The following is a 17,481-nucleotide window of genomic DNA, read 5'->3' on the forward strand; positions in this document are numbered from 1 at the left end:
TAAACAAAAGCACACGCAGAATTCTCAAAGGAAGAAGTTTAAAGAAATATTCCCGTTCCTGAAAACATTTCATGTGGAATCTTCGAGTAATAAATTCGTGATTACTTCTTCTGTTTATTTAAGAAACCAATGGCTTTTAATAAAAAAAAAGTATTTTATCAGCGGATGAGATGGTGAGGATGACCGAAGCAGAATGGGAAGATGACTTACTGTCCAACACTTACCAGGTACTAAACTGGTAAATATTTGAATAATATTCTTGTTTTTAAATCACTGTCTAAATGGTTCAAATGGCTCTGAGCACTATGGGACGTAACTGCTAAGGTCATCAATCCCCTAGAACTTAGAACTACTTAATCCTAACTAACCTAAGGACATCACAAACGTCCATGCCCGAGGCAAGATTCGAACCTGCGAATGTAGTGGTTGCACGGTTCCAGACTGAAGCGCCTAGAACCGCTAGGCCACTCCGGCCGGCAGATCACTGTCACATAAATAGTGACATTGATAAGAGTTAACACCGATTATGCCACGCAAAAAACATATAATGCACCTACGACAACAATTAAATATTCGCGTTAGCTTGTTGGTGGATAATGCTTGTCTTTTACGAAAAATCCTCAGACCATCAGCGGTTTTCATCGTGCATCCCCTCTATGTTACGTTCATCCTGATCTCTCATTCCCTACCACGACAATGTTCCCAGAATTTCATATCAGTTTCTTGTTTTCAAGACGACCCAGACTGAATGAAAAGCGGGTACTCAATACACGTCTCTACCACTTTTTAGCAGATGTTAATACTTCACATACGGAGGATCTAATACGGCATTCGGCGATTCAGTACGGAACCGCGCTGCTGCTACGGTCGCAGGTTCGAATCCTGCCTCGAGCATGGATGTGTGTAATGTCCTTAGGTTGGTTAGGTTTAAGTAGTTCTAAGTCTAGGGGACTGATGACGTCAGATGTTAAGTCCCGTAGTGCTTAGAGCCATTTGAACCATTTAATACGGCATACACCACTTCTAATAAACTGGTATGAACACCTGAGTACTTAACTCGGTGTGATTCTGTTGTTAAGAAATAATCATCACACCAAATCATACAATCGTCTGGCGTGGCACCTATTAAATTTTTTTTCTCGTATGAAACCAATTACCAGAGAAGAAAATGACGTTAACTGCCGCGGTATCACATCTCGCCCTTCAAATTTTCATTCTAACCAAGGGATCATCGGGTTACAAACGATGAAATTTTAATTTCCTATTCTGTCAGAGACAGCAAAGGACTTAGAAGAGCAGTTGAACGGAATGGACAGTGTCTTGAAAGGAGGATATAAGATGAACATCAAGTAAAGCAAAACGAGGATAATGGAATGTAGTCGAATTAAGTCGGGTGATGCTGAAGGAATTAGAGTAGGAAATGAGACACAGTAGTAAAGGAGTTTTGCTATTTGGGGAGCAAAATAACTGATGATGGTCGAAGTAGAGAGGATATAAAATGTAGACTGGCAATGGCAAGGAAAGCGTTTCTGAATACGATAAATTTGTTAACATCGAGTATAGATTTAAGTGTCAGGAAGTCGTTTCTGAAACTATTTGTATGGAGTGTAGCCATGTATGGAAGTGAAACATAGACGATAAATAGTTTGGACAAGAAGAGAATAGAAGCTTTCGAAATGTGGTGCTACAGAAGAATGCTGAAGATTAGATGGGAAGATCACATAACTAATGAGAAGGTATTGAATAGGATTGGGGAGAAGAGAAGTTTGTGGCACAACTTGACCAGAAGAAGGGATCGGTTGGTGGGACATCTTCTGAGGCATCAAGGGATCACAAATTTAGCATTGGAGGGTAGCGTGGAGGGTAAAAACGGTAGAGGGAGACCAAGAGATGAATACACTAAGCAGATTCAGAAGGATGTAGGTTGCAGTAAGTACTGGGAGATGAAGAAGCTTGGACAGGATAGAGTAGCATGGAGAGCTGCATCAAACCAGTCTCAGGACTGAAGACAACAACAACAACAACAATCAGTTCTTAAAGGTTCCGAGAAACCTTGGCGTTTCCATGGAAGTATCTTGTGTATTAGAATACTAGTCGACCAGAATGTATCCGCATTTTAAACAAGAAGAAGAAAGGAGAAATTTGGCGTCAATAAGACTTGGGGAGGACAAAACGAGGTTAATTACTAGCCTGTGTTCATGTCCTCCATATAGTTTACTTATGGACTTTGTGACATTTTCGTTAGTTGCGTTCGACATCTTCGTTTGTAAACGTTTGAGTGGTTTCACTACCATAATGTCCTACTCGGACGCAGGAGCTTCGCTACGGAGAGCCGGCCGGAGTGGCCGTGCGGTTCTGGGCGCTACAGTCTGGAACAGAGCAACCACTACGGTCGCAGGTTCGAATCCTGCCTCGGGCATGGATGTGTGTGATGTCCTTAGGTTAGTTAGGTTTAATTATTTCTAAGTTCTAGGCGACTGATGACCTCAGAAGTTAAGTCGCATAGCGCTCAGAGCCAGCCATCGCTACGGAGACGCAGAAGTCGGCAGCAGGTTTAAGGAAACGCTGCGGCCGAGCTTCCCGGCGTGGCCGACAGAGCGCGCGCCAGGCGGCGGGGCGGCGCTCTGCTTTGAAGCGCGGCGTTTATTGTCTCTGGTTCCTTTTGTAACGCGGCCCAAGAGCAACACGCGCCCCCTGTCTTCGGCCGCTTTATTCACTCTCCACGTGAACCGCAGAGTGTGTGTGTGTGGCTGGCGCTCGGCGGCGCCTGCCTCTGCCCTCGACTCGTCAGACTGTACCCACAGTCGATGGGCTACAAGCGACCGTGACTGCCGTCTTTGTGCTACGTAACGACGTTACTCCAGCACGGCAAATGACTCTGCACTGAATGTGAGCTGACGCTCCTTGAATATCAAGGACCTTGTTTTCTTTCCGGAACATTCCATCTCAGTCACCTGTGACAAATAGCAATTGTCTGCAACTACCCAGGGACCCGGATCACTTCTGCTACACAATTCAAAGTACTCGCAAGCTGCACAAACTCGGGAAGGTTCCACAGGTGGCTTTTATCACCTGTCTGAGTGAAAACTGCGCTAGGTCAGCGTCCTTTATTTGCCCGCAGGATGTGTTAAGACAACGTTTCGTGAGAACTGGTAAATCGCCGTTTGATACCCCAAATCTCTACCGCAGAGGAGGGAAAAAAGAATAAATAAATAAACAAACGATTTGCACAAGTATTCGACATCGTTGTATCTTTTCCATATCGACAGGAACAGACTGTCGAAGGAGTTATTATTCGATCCGGATTTCAAATCGGAGAGCAACTTGGCGCGTTCTAAATGTGTAGCGGCACGTAATCACTGAGTCGACACATGGCTTCCGCCGGCAGGGTAGTCATTCGCAACTGCGTGGCAACCGGAATACTCCCGATGTCAGCAGCACATAAGCGGATTTACTCCACATCCGGCACTCGGAAAAGCATTTAAACACGTGGCACTTGGAGCACGTACCTTTATCAGAAAGGGGACTTTTATGGCCGTTAGACTGCCAAATTCGGTTGCGAGTGACTTTGGGCAGGCGACATCTTTGGATAGAGGCTTGTTTGTAGCTTCAGAGGGGGCTGAAAAAATATCGGTGGATGAAAAATAAGCCAAGCATTCCGCAGCGTCAGCAATGATTGCAGGGCCTCTTAAAAGAGAGGCTTAACAAGACGAGCACGAGAGCTTGAGGGGTCGTAAACAATGACGGATGTTTTGCCTGTATTACCAATGTCCATTTTCTTCCAGAACGTGAGACATTAGTGTTTAATTTAATATGACTGCACGCGTGACCGTACATTAACTCATACAGCAGTTCCCAAAAATGCATAAAGACATTCCATTAATCAAATTTCTTGTTACAAGACTGGGCTTATCCGGGTATATTTAGCATTCTTGCGTACGTGAGCAATGTTAAAAGGTCACCACTTAGCGGTCCGCAAATTGTGCAAGACGTTCTACTCGCCACCCACTCTTATGGAAACCAATATTGTCTCCCTAAAGCCGAGAAGAAATATTGACGCAATTTCCTGTTGAGACGAGAGGCAAAAGAAATACCGGACATCGCCTAATGGTTTCGCGCGCAGTCTCTTAAGGAATTTATTACGAGCTCTAGCCCATTACGCGACAAACAACTACGCTCGTTTTCGCATCGTCATGGCAAGGCAGAATTCATTACTCTCTGGCTCGTAAATCAACTTTCAGTATCTCTGTCTGCAGAAATAGAAATCAAAGAATGAAGGTTGGCGCGAAAGGCGAGGCGTCTTCCCCCGCAGTAGAGAGACCGCCATACGTCACAGTACGTACGTCAGAGATGTGTTTTACGATAACTGCGCCTCCACGTTGTGTCTGTATAATTGCGACGGACCAGCCATTCTTACGTGGTACGACGTTTGGTAATGACTCCTCTGTGAAGAAAAGAAAGTATAAAGGCATCCACGGCAAATTTACTCTTTACTTCGTAGTTACTTCTCGTCAGAAGTTCCAGGTAACAGTACTAAGCGTACGTTAGCGGCCATAACGATGGTACTTGCTGGTGAGTAAAACCCACACACGCCGTCGGCTCAGTCAGATGACGAAGTGTTATCTGTGTAAGAATGTTCTTTAACAGACTCAGAATTCCTCAGCTGAAAACACTTAATGCTACTCGAAATTTTCATTCGTCTTCAACCGGACGCTGACAACACATGGAAACCTTATGGAATCCCGACTTAATGCAGCTATTAGTGATAGATCATACCAGAGCAGTCGAATCTGTAATTTAAAATTGGTTGCGTACGGTGCATATCGGTTACAAAACAGGGAATTCTTTAAATTTGAATTCTTTAAATTTGAGTTACAGTATACAGAAGTCTGTTACTCGAAATATATCCGATGATCAGAATATCGTACAATGACCAATTTGAAACGCTATGTAGTATTGTCTGTTTCGTATTATGGGTATATTAATGATTCTGCGTCATTTACAAAGAGGTCCAATGATATAAAAATGAAATAAATGAAAGTAAATTAATGTCGGGTGTCGTTACCAACAACTGTCAAATAATAATATTCGTCTTATAGATTCAAACGCCTTTCTCTTGCTGCAATCTGATATTTATTGCCGTTCTCGACGCGTTGCGCCTTTTACATTCCTTACGGTACGACCTCTGACCTATGACCAGAGGAGATGAAAAGCAGATTTTGGCACGACAAACGAATAACTATTAAATCTATTGAATGTGCCTTAACGTAATATACAAAACGTGTCTGGAACATGTATAATATTAGACTGCAGCAAGAAAAAAGCGTTTGAATCTATAAAACGAATAATCATACAATGATTTTTAAATGAACTCGCCGTCATTTGACTGTACGTTTATGACATAAATTCAATCACTTGAAAATGCCACAAGAGGCCGAAACCTGGGTCGTAATTAAATAAACAACAATACAATCAAATATCGCTGTTTCATTTTTAAAAAAAATTTATACTAGCTGCAGACAATGGCCACACCAAGAAACTGGACAATAAATTTTACTATTATTTCTTTCACGGCCGCCATCGGACTGCTTTAGACATTTATACAAAGGTTTATACAAGGACGACAATAATAATAACAACAAAAGGAATAATATCAGCACCACAAGCAATGTGTCAAACACACGAGTCCGCAGCTCGTGGTCGTGCGGTAGCGTTCTCGCTTCCCACGCCCGGGTTCCCGGGTTCGATTCCCGGCGGGGTCAGGGATTTTCTCTGCCTCGTGATGGCTGGGTGTTGTGTGCTGTCCTTAGGTTAGTTAGGTTTAAGTAGTTCTAAGTTCTAGGGGACTGATGACGATAGATGTTAAGTCCCATAGTGCTCACAAGGGAACCTCCCCATCGCACCCCCCTCAGATTTAGTTATAAGTTGGCACAGTGGATAGGCCTTGATAAACTGAACACAGATCAATTGAGAAAACAGGAAGAAGCTGTGTGGAACTGTGAAAAAAATAAGCAAAATATACAAACTGAGTAGTCCATGGGCGACATAGGCAACATCATGGACAATGTGAGCTCACGAGCGCTGTGGTCCCGTGGTAGCGTGAGCAGCTGCGGAACGAAAGGTCCTTGGTTCAAATCTACCAGCGAGTGAAAAGTTTAATTTTTTATTTTCAGTTTATGTGACAAACTCTAATGTTTTCATCACTTTTTTGGGAGAGATTATCACATCCACAAGAAAACCTAAATCGGGCAAGGTAGAAGAATCTTTTTACCCATTCGCCAAGTGTACAAGTTAGGTGGGTCGACAACATATTCCTGTCATGTGACGCACATGCAGTCACCAGTGTCGTATAGAATATATCAGATGTGTTTTCCTGTGGAGGAATCGGTTACCCTATGACCTTGCGATCAAATGTTTTCGGTTCCCGTTGGAGAGGCACGTCCTTTCGTCTACCAATCGCACGGTTTTGCGATGCGGTCGCAATACACAGACACTAAACTTATTACAGTGAACAGAGACGTCAATGAACGAACGGACAGATAATAACTATGCAAAAATAAAGAAAGTAAAATTCTCACTCGAGGGAAGACTTGAACCAAGGACCTCCCGCTCCGCAGCTGCTCACGCTACCACGGGACCACAGCGCTCGTGAGCTCACATTGTCCATGATGTTGCCTATGTCGCCCATGGACTACTCAGTTTGTATATTTTGCTTATATTTTTCATAGTTCCACACAGCTTCTTCCTGTTTTCTCAATTGATCTGTGTTCAGTTTATCAAGGCCTATCCACTCTGCCAACTTATAACTAAATCTGAGGGGGGTGCGATGGGGAGGTTCCCTTGTCAGAGCCATTTGAACCATTTTCAAACACACGAGAGTTTAACAGTAATACAGAAGGAAACTGGACTAATGGGCACACATATATTCAACAGCTCTCTACAGCATACAAAAGTGGAAAAGTGCAGCTTTAGAACAAAATAAAGAATTTTCTGTCCACTAACAGTTTCTAGATTACTGAGGAATATTTACGCAGGAATTTTTACAAAACACGCGTTTGGTGATGAGATAACTAATACTAACAGTTTTATAACACTTCATCATTTTAAGACATTCTATTCTTCTTTATTTGGACATTTTTATTTCGATATACCAACGACTTTCTCCATGGGATGAGAGATGTGGCCGTCAGCGCGTGATGTCGCCGTACAGTTGTTACTCCGTCCCGCGTTGGCCGTTGCGGTACGTAAATTTGTTCAGCTCTTAGCACTGCATTGCATCTTGTGAATTGACAACATTCGCGCTGCACTTTCTTGACATATTAGGCCGTCGGAAAGCTGAAGTCGAGACCCACCAGTGAAAAGCAAAGAAAGGGTGTAAGCCATCAGTTTGGATCTTGTAAACTGGAGACAAACAACCCTTCGCAGGGAGTTCGGTCGGGTCCTCTGGTGGTGGTGGGGGAGGGGTGTGGGGAAGGAAGGGGGGGAGGGCAGAGAAGACTCTGTCCGCATATATTACCCCCTAAATAGTTATGGCGACCCTTTCCTTCCCTCTGTTGTGTGCCGCTGAGCCTTTACTTGGGTTCTTGTTGCTTCCGGCAGCAAAACAGAACATTCAAACAAACTGTCTGAACGTCTCGCACAATGCGGGTCCTCGGAAATGTATACTGTTGTCATAAATTTACGGGTACGAGATAGGCTCTATCTGATTAATTAAATGCGCTATCCGTTCACAAATCGCTTGGAAGGATTGTATGGCAGTTTCTGCCCCATAAAGCCGCCACAATAGGAACTTACTTTATGTTTCAGTAGTGAAGGGATTACTGTCTTTGCACATTGGTGTTATGAAACACGGAGTTTATATAACCATGGCAAGAAATCGTTTCTGTTGTTCTGAAGGCACAATCGACGCATATTAGACTGATTTAGGATATCTAAGGAAGACCTATATCCGGACGGACAGACAGGGATTTGAACGTCATTTTTCTGACTAGGATTCCAGTGCGTTAATAATCTTGACTGATCCCACGAGAAGAGATGAACAGTGGCAGACAGACGTTGGCAGCGTGAAGCTCTCGTCAGCGACCGAGCAAGAGCGCTCGGGCGGCCAGGAGGTATGGGAGATGCGCACAAATACCAAATTCCAAAAATACGCCCGATCACATCATAAGCATGCTTACTACTCCTTCACTCTGCGGTAATAACAATACTCCAAAGAATTTACAATTTTTCTTGACAAATGCATTTCTATTAGTTCGATTGTTATTTCGTAAATGAATCCAGAAATAACATAATAAACAGTACTAGATTGCTTAATTAATAATAGAAATTTTAAGTGTGCCAAATATTTCGTAATTTCAAATGTTTCTAAAAAAATAATTTTGACTGTACATTCAGAGCTAGTACATATCGATTGCAACAGCGAAATTAAAGCAATTCCTTTTCATAAATTTTAGCTTGAAATATAACATCGTGTATACAGTTGTATGAATTTTTCAGAAAAACAGCTGAGACAGTATTGACCTGTCCAAAATTCGATAAATATTATTAGTATCGACTACTACTGTTGAGGAATAGTAATGCTGGAGGAGGCTGTGCCTTTACAGTGTGCTCTGTTAAATACTTATTCGTTTAATTATTTAGTGTGACAAGGGTTTTCATATTACTTTCATGATAATGTTCTACTTGTATAAATGAACACAGTAGTAAACACTGACCAAAAAACTGCGAAGTTACTCGTGCCCGACTAGTGCGTTTGGTCGGCAATTGCTCGAGTCACATGTTACCTACGGGCGACGCGCCTCCAGAACTGGAGCCCGCCGTCGCCGCCGCCCTGGCTCGGACGGATTCCTGGGACGTGGCGTGGGCGGCCAGCCTGACCTGTACCCCGCCGCTGTGGTCGGGGCGGCGCGCTTGTTTTTGCCCGAGAGGTGCTCCGCTTTTTGCCTCCGCGGTCCGCCCACCGTCTAATCCGTTGTAATGCCGGCCGCTACCGCAGGCCGCCCCTGTCCGATGCTATCTGTGCAGCCTTTTACAAGCCTCACAAAAAGACCGACAATGCCGCTAACAAGGTCGTGACGCGAGGTGCGTAGACAATGCGTGTCGCCCGCGCGGACAAATGACGACCACTAGCGCGGGGACAGCGGCAGTTAGCCTCCCCATAAACGCGACGTCGATCCATATTTTACCGGCGGGCGCTTATCGCGACGCTGAAATAGACGTTCGGAGCCGGCTCGTAATTTCCAGAAAGGAATTTTATCTCCAGCTGCGGGAGCAATGTATTCCACTTGTGCTTTTGAACTCGGAGTGGTGCAGTGATGGTGTTACAGGCAAGTCAAATAAAAGGAAAGCTGAATGCCAGTTCCTCCCAGACAGTTATGTTAAAACCTCTGACTTCCTTTGACCAGATATTTAACTTAAGATAATAAGAAGTCACTAAGGACCCGCCAGGGCAGCTGAGTGCGCTAACGCACTGCTTCCTGGACTCGGGTAGGGGCGCCGGTCCCGGATCGAATCCGCTCGGCGGATTAACGACGACGGCCGATGTTCCGGCCAGCCTGGATGTGGTTTTTAGGCGGTTTTCCACATCCTACTAGGTGAATACCGGGCTGATCCCCACGTCCCGTCTCAGTTACACGACTTGCCGACATTTGAAACACATGCACACTGTTTCACTAGATGCAGACAGCTGGGGTACACTAATTCCGTCCCAGGGGGTATGGGGTGGTGGTAGGAAGGGCATCTGGCCACCCCTTAATATTAACCATGCCAAATCCGTACTCGACCTTGCGCACAATGCGGAGTAAAGGCAGTAGCGAAAAAAGAAGAAGATAATAAGAAGTCACAAACTTTCTCTAAATCTATATTTAAGCTGGTTCCGGATTGAATACTACACCCTCCGACAGGTATCACTTTATATGTTCTAGTTTCACATTGTCCGCTTTCAGTGGTTCAATGGCTCTGAGCACTATGGGACTCAACATCTGTGGTCATCAGTCCCTTAGAACTTAGAACTATTTAAAACTAACTAACCTAAGGACATCACACACATCCATGCCCGAGGCAGGATTCGAACCTGCGACCGTAGCAGTCGCGCGGTTCCGGACTGCGCGCCTAGAACCGCTAGACCACCGCGGCCGGCGCTTTCAGTGGTTCAGTATCCTAAGACGAACAGAACATTCGTCAACAAATAAACTAAATTCGTAATTAGATCTTTTAAACCGTTAAAGGTTATAACTTCACAGTTACAGTTTGACCTCTGACCTCTGAAAGTTTCGTGAGTGTGTTAGGTAAACTAAGCGACCAATCATATCTGAACTGCTCACCACTCCTCGTGTAGTTCGTAGAAATGATGTCGGCAGTATCTTATTTACACCGGAAGGACGGCGGGTTGGGATTTAATGTCCTATCGATGATGAGGTCATTGAGCCACAACACAAACTTGGATTGGACCGGACAGCGATAGGGAGGCAAAGCGGCCGTGATCTTTCCAGCCGGTCATCCTGGCATTTCCCTTCGGCGATTTAGGGAACCCACGCAAAATCTAAAACCGGGTTTGAGAGTTCACCAGAAGATATCCGCACCAACGCGCGCGCAGTGCTGGTAACATGCTTGATAAATAATCGCGGTACTTAGAATGCGAGTCGGTTGTCTTACCAATGCACCACTTCGCTTGAAACACCAATTTATAGTTGGTTTCACTTTTATTCATCAAACATGTATTACCAGCAATGCGCGCGCGCGCGCGCGTGTGTGTGTGTGTGTGTCTGTTGTGGTGCCGATATCTTCTGGTGAACTCTCAAATTGGAGTTTTCCACTTCGAATAGCGCTGTGTGATTCAATGAATATGGCGTTCCTGATACATATGTACTTGATTAGGCTGATGCAACAGGTGATGATTTGATGCTACAAGATGGTAATGATCGTAAATGCAGAGTTCCTGTGGAGGACGAATGTTGTCGATAGCCAGCCGACTGAATTACATGCATTTTTAGTTTGCTCTTGTGACCTAACGTAATATGGGTAGTTTAATATCTGGGGAGCCTATTTCATTGACACTTGTGACGCTGGGAGCAAACGTGGAGTTCGTAACCACCGTAATTTACAGTCCAGTAGATTACAGCACATACGGTATTACTGGTCACAGAATTACGTTCGTTATTGATGTTCCTTTTGCTATACCACACATATCCAATTTGCACTCTCACCTTCTAGATGAAACAAAATTTACCCAGCTACAAGTTTAAAAATGTTCATTTCAAGCTTTTTCAAGTTGAAAGATGAAAATCAAAGTTAAAGATGAAAAAGTCTCTAGCAGATTAAGAGTACGGCTGTACTGAGACTCAAACCCGGAATGTTTACCTTTCGCATGCCAGTGTTCTACCGATTGAACCATTCAGGTATGACTCAAAACCCGCAGCTTTACGCGCGCCAGTAACTCATTTCCTACGTTTCCAACTCCACAGAAGCTCTCCTGCATACTTTCCGAGACTTTCTCTCTACCGAGAAGACTGTAAAGCAGTGTCGTGAATGATGAATAGATAACTAAGTTGATAGCACACTTCCTCGCGAAAGGCGAAGGTCCCAGTTTCTAGTTCTGGTTCGGTACACAATTTTAATCGTTCAGAAAGTTTCAAATGAGCTCACACTCCGTTACAGAGTCAAAATTGATCCTAGAAAGCTAAATCTGCTCATCCCACTCCAGTGGCACACAGTACAAGACAACTTTTGTGGATCAGCGCGAGATTTGCTGTTAAAATTCCTACAATGTACGTTCTGAGAAGAGTCAAAAAAATATTGCTTTCCTTCCACATACAGAGTGTCCCAGAGATGTTGTAACAAACATCAAGAGGTTGTAGAGGATGTCTTAAGAAACATATCGAGGATAGGAACCTGCGTCCGGAAACGTCATACAACGACGCTACAGAGCGTCTAATTTATAGGCTCTGGCGCCTGCCGATAGGCCACCTGTTTGGCAGCAAACGTGACTTCGTACATGGACGGACAGTAGGCAGAACGTCTTGCAATGTTCTTTGTTTTTCACTGACCCAGGCGTTGTGTTGGTGGATGACGGTTGCGGACTCGCATTATCACCAGTAGTTTATTTTTCTCCTTTATATCAAATGGTTCAAATGGCTCTAAGCACTATGGGACTTAACATCTGAGCTCATCAGTCCCCTAGACTTAGAACTACTTAAACCTAACTAACCTAAGGACATCACACACATCCATGGCCGAGGCAGGACTCGAACCTGCGACCGTAGCAGCTGAGCGGTTCTGGACTGAAGCGCCTAGAACCGCTCGGCCACAGCGGCCGGCGTCCTTTATATCGAAAGACATTAGAGATTTCAGAGGGTTCTAGGAGAGAAACAAACTGCAGATAGACAATCGTGTCCGAAATCGTCATCCACTGAGGGAACGGAGCCTCGCATTCATAGGAGGCTACGCAGAAGCTAGCTGCTTTTCTCCAAGAACAGGGATCGTGGACATCGGTCGCGATCACTAAATGACTGACAACATTGCGAGACGTTTCGCCTACGGTCCGTCAGCGTAAAAAGTTACGTTTGCTGCCGAAGGGGTGGACTAGTGGCAAGCGTGGCGCCTGCAACTTCACCGCGCTGTAGCATCGTTGTATGAAGTTTCAGGACGCGGTTCCTTTCCTCGATTTATTGCTCCAGACATTCTCTACAACCCCTTGAAGTCTGTATCGCGAAAAGACCATATGGGTAAAATTTTAGGGGTTCGAGGTCACACAAACAGTCGTTTTTGTGCCGCACCAGTCGCGACAGGAGCAGTAACTGCGGGAGAGTGGAGGCACAGTGATAAACAGCCACCTTCCGCCACATATCGTTACATGGCTTGCGGAGAATATGTAAAAAATTTATGTTCATGTTTCATACCAAGCTTCGTCACAGTGAACGCGCAGCTTTTCGAGTTGCAAATGTTACTACTGGCCATTAAAATTGCTACACCAAGAAGAAATGCAGATGATAAGCGGGTATTCATTGGACAAATATATTATATTAGAACTGACATATGATTACATTTTCACGCAATTCGGGTGGATAGATTCTGAGAAATCAGTACCCAGAACAACCACCTCTGGCCGTAATAACGGCCTCGATACGCCTGGGCATTGAGTCAGAGCTTGGATGGCGTGTACAGGTAAAGCTGCCCATGCAGCTTCAACACGATACGACAGTTCATCAAGAGTAGTGACTGGCGTATTGTGACGAGCCAGTTGCTCGGCCACCATTGACCAGACGTTTTCAGTTGGTCAGAGATCTGGAGAATGTGCTGGCCTGGGCAGCAGTCGAACATTTTCTGTATCCAGAAAGGCCCGTACACTACCTGGACCATGCGGTCGTGCATTATCCTGCTGAAATGTAGGGTTCCGCAGGGGTCGAATGAAGTGTGGAGCCACGGATCGTAACACATCTGAAATGTAACGTCCACTGTTCAAAGTGCCGTCAATGCGAACATGAGGTGACCGAGACTTGTAACCAATGGCACCCCATACCATCACGCCGGGTGATACGCCAGTATGGTGATGACGAATACACGCTTCCAATGTGCGTTCACTGCGATGTCGCCAAACACTGATGGGAGCATCATGATGCTGTAAACAGAACCTGGATTCATCCGAAAAAACGACGTTTTGCCATTCGTGCACCCAGGTTCGTCGTTGAGTACACCGTCGCAGGCGCTCCTGTGTGTGACGCAGCGTCAAGGGTAACCGCAGCCACGGTCTCCGAGCTGATAGTCCATGCTGCTGCAAACGTCGTCTAACTGTTCGTGCAGATGGTTGTCGTCTTGAAAACGTCCCCATCTGTTGACTCAGGGATCGAGACGTGGCTGCACGATCCGTTACAGCCATACGGATAAGATGTCTGTCATCTCGACTGCTAGTGATAGGAGGCCGTTGGGATCCAGCACGGCGTTCCGTATTACCCACCTGAACCCACCGATTCCATATTCTACTAAGAGTCAGTGGATCTCGACCGACGCGAGCAGCAATGTCGCGATACGATAAACCGCAATCGCGATAGGCTATTATCCGACCTTTATCAAAGTCGGAAACGTGATGGTACGCATTTCTCCTGCTTACACGAGGCATCACACCAACGTTTCACAAGGCAACGCCGGTCAACTGCTGTTTGTGTATGAGAAATCGGGTGGAAACTTTCATGTCAGCACGTTGTAGGTGTCGCCACCGGCGCCAATCTTGTGCGAATGCTCTGAAAAGCTAATCATTTGCATATCGCAGCATCTTCTTTCTGTCGGTTAAATTTCGCGTCTGTAGCAAATCATCTTCGTGGTGTAGCAATTTTAATCGCCAGTAGTGTACGGACAGCAGCGCAGCAACGGTTCTAGCTGTGAGGCGGAATTACAGTGGTGTCTCAGCGCGCGGTCAGAGCAGCCCCGAGTGTTTACACCGTGGGACGGCGGAGTCCCTTCGCGTCTGCCGGCAGCGCGGGCCCGGCAGGCTGGAGCCGCCTGGACCCGCCACGTCTTCCTCCTCCCCGCGGAGGAACGGCGCAGCCCGGAGGGCCAGATTGATGACGGCCGCCTGCAGATAAACGCCGGCTTTCAGCGGCCGCCGCCGGCGCCATCTGTCCGCATCCCGCCCTGCCGTCCTCTCGCGTCGGCCGCCGCCGCGTGCGCCAAAATCAGGGCCGATAGCTCGCCCCTCCCACTCCGTTCTCGACGGAGTCTCATTAGCACGTGGCACGGGCACGCGAAACACTGCGTATCGTACGAGGTCGGTCTGATAAGTTCCGGGCCTCGCTCATAGATAGCAGCACTACGTGCGGTTGTTTCTCCCCCGAGACTGGCACGGCATTCACCGTGCTCCATGTGAAACTGCAAATAGTTGGCTACAGGCGGGTGTCCGAAATAGGCGCTGTGCGTGAATTCTCGGAAACGGAGAAAATCGACTACCATACACCTATATATTTTTTTCGAAAAAAAAAAGGCTTGAAGCCAATCGAAATGCACTCGGGGTTGAAGAATGTGGATTGCGACCTTTCTCTTGCAGTTTGCACCTTGAAAAAACGAGGGAACTGAAGTGTCCAAAGTAATCCACCTGAGGGACGCTCCAAAAGTGTAACTAGCTTACAATATAAACGTCGAAAAGGTGTAATGTTCAGCGTATGGGATACACCATATTGCCAAGGTGAAAAACAACGTATCAGATATATTTTGCATGAAAAATTCCACATGGGAAAGTTTTGTGGAAGATAGATGCCGCGCCTTCCCACGGCGGATCATAGAGAGAATTTGCACAGTTCCCGGACACCGTCTCGCGCATTTTGGTAAAAGTAAAAGTGATTTCCTGTCTCGGTATGTTGCAGTGGATGAAACTACACAAAAAAGACAAAACAACAATTGAAACAGTGGACTGAAGCCGGTTCTTCGTCTGTGTTTAGGAGCGCGACAGGAACTGTGTTCATTGACTGTCTTCGAAAAGGCTAAGGAACAACTCCAAAATCTTATTTTAGAGGCATTACGTCTTGGACCAAGCCACATTTCTATGCTTAACGTGCAACGCTCTACAGTACTCAAGCCCTCCATTCGCCACAGCACGAGTATATAAAATTCCCTTGCCCTGGACATAGCAACTATAATAAGAAGCATCAACACGTGGGTTAAGGAGCACAAGATCAGTTGATGTCTGAGTGACAGGTAAATCAGCAGTACATTGAGACCGTGAAATAACCAAATTCGTTTCTCTCATACTATGATTTTATCAAGATCAAATCACTTCCATACTAGGATAACAGAGAGACCTTAGAGATTCAGAAATACCAAAACTACGTTAACAGAAAAGAAGATGGATTGAAATAAGGGAAGTGGTGGGCTTTAGTGCTAAATAAAGCAGACGCTGCCAACTGTTCCCCATTACATTTTAAGTAACACACGTCGGTGCGACTCCGCGATCTTAGGCAGTCGCGATCTGACTGTTGCTTCTATACGTATAAACAGTTCGGATTGTTGAAAATTTGTGGTAAGATTCTGTGGGACCAAACTGCTGAGGTCATCGGCTCCTAAGCTTAACAGTACTGAACCTAACTTAAACTAACTGACGCTAAGGCCAACACACACAACCTGCCATGACCGAAGGTGGACTTGAACCTCCAAGGGCGGGGGAAGGGGTGGGTGGGTGGGTGGGTGGGGGGGGGGGGGGGGGGAAGCCGCAGGAACCGTGACAAGACGCCGTAGACGGCACAGCTACCTCGCGCGGCTCGACTTGTCGAGGTGCTTTTCAGTTTGAAACTACTACCTGTGTCTTAATACCCTCTCATGATGTCTCCAGCTTTATGAGACGAAACGCAAGCAGAGAGTTATGCCTTGGACCCCGGCCTAATACCGATAAAATAGATGAAAGCCTACATCCATACACATTATTGGAACTTTGCTTCCGCCGTTTTGCAATAGACGGCAGTAGCGGCAAGTGGGGTTCCGGTGGTTGTTCATAGGTGTAATACAATAAGCTTAGGCATCTGTAAAGATAATGCCATAGAAATATTAATCGATTTGTGATTGCATCATAAGGTTATTCTCGATTAAGTACGTCAACTTACGTACCCATTTCTCGCCATTTGCGGGAAGTCTTAATTTTCTGCTTTAACATGAAGAAATCTGCGGATGTGGCTCTTGAAAGCAGGGTAAGACCAATGGTGAGGGACCTATTAGTGGAAGAACGTGCAGAGAATGTTTTCAACGCCTTAAGAACGGTCATTTTGATGTCGAAGACCGGTATGGCGGTGGAAGACAGAACGTTTTTGTAGCTACTGAAACAGACGAAGACAGTCAGAGGACATTATTATCGAAAGCAATTGATGCATTTGAGCCCAGCACTGAAACACAAACGACCACAATACAGCGATAGACACGTAAAGGTAATTTTGCAGCAGGTCAGTGCTCGACCCCATGTCGCAAAACCCGTCAAAATATACGTGGAAACGTCGCAATGAGAAGTCCTATCCGTCCCTCCGTATTATCCATACGTTGGTCTCTCTGACTGCCACCTTTTCCGATCAGTGGCATACAGTCTGGCTGACCAGCACTTCCGATCGTATGAACAAGTGCAAAATTGAATCGATTCATGGATACCCACAAAAGACGCCCAGTTCTTCCGCCACGGGATTCGTATGCTATCCGAAAGATGGGAGAATGTAGTGGCCAGCGATGGGAAATACTGTGAATCATAATCGTTTTGTAAGTTTTTCACAATAAAGCCCCGAACTTCGAGAAAAAGCGGCGGAAGCAAAGTTGTAGACCTAAATATAGTTCGGAATACATGTGGTCCTAAACAGTGAGGTACGTGAAAAGCTGCCGCGTAATGCCTGACGTTACATTTATTGCTTGTTTGTTATTAATTGTATTCGCACCATATTTCGCATACAGTATCCACATATGCCGCTGAATGTACCTACACATATCATTGTACGACACATAGTTTGAGAGATATGATGTCATGAG

The 17,481-nt window shown here is 45.6% G+C and overlaps 1 protein-coding gene across 3 annotated transcripts in view; it reads right to left on the minus strand.

The window, feature by feature from the left end:
• LOC126480817 (fibroblast growth factor receptor 3-like) overlaps positions 1 to 17,481 on the minus strand; it is a 421,486-nt gene that overhangs the window by 186,073 nt on the left and 217,932 nt on the right. The gene's annotated exons all lie outside the window — the stretch shown is intronic.

Source organism: Schistocerca serialis, chromosome 5 (genome assembly GCF_023864345.2).
Source record: "Schistocerca serialis cubense isolate TAMUIC-IGC-003099 chromosome 5, iqSchSeri2.2, whole genome shotgun sequence".
Lineage (NCBI taxonomy): Eukaryota > Metazoa > Arthropoda > Insecta > Orthoptera > Acrididae > Schistocerca > Schistocerca serialis.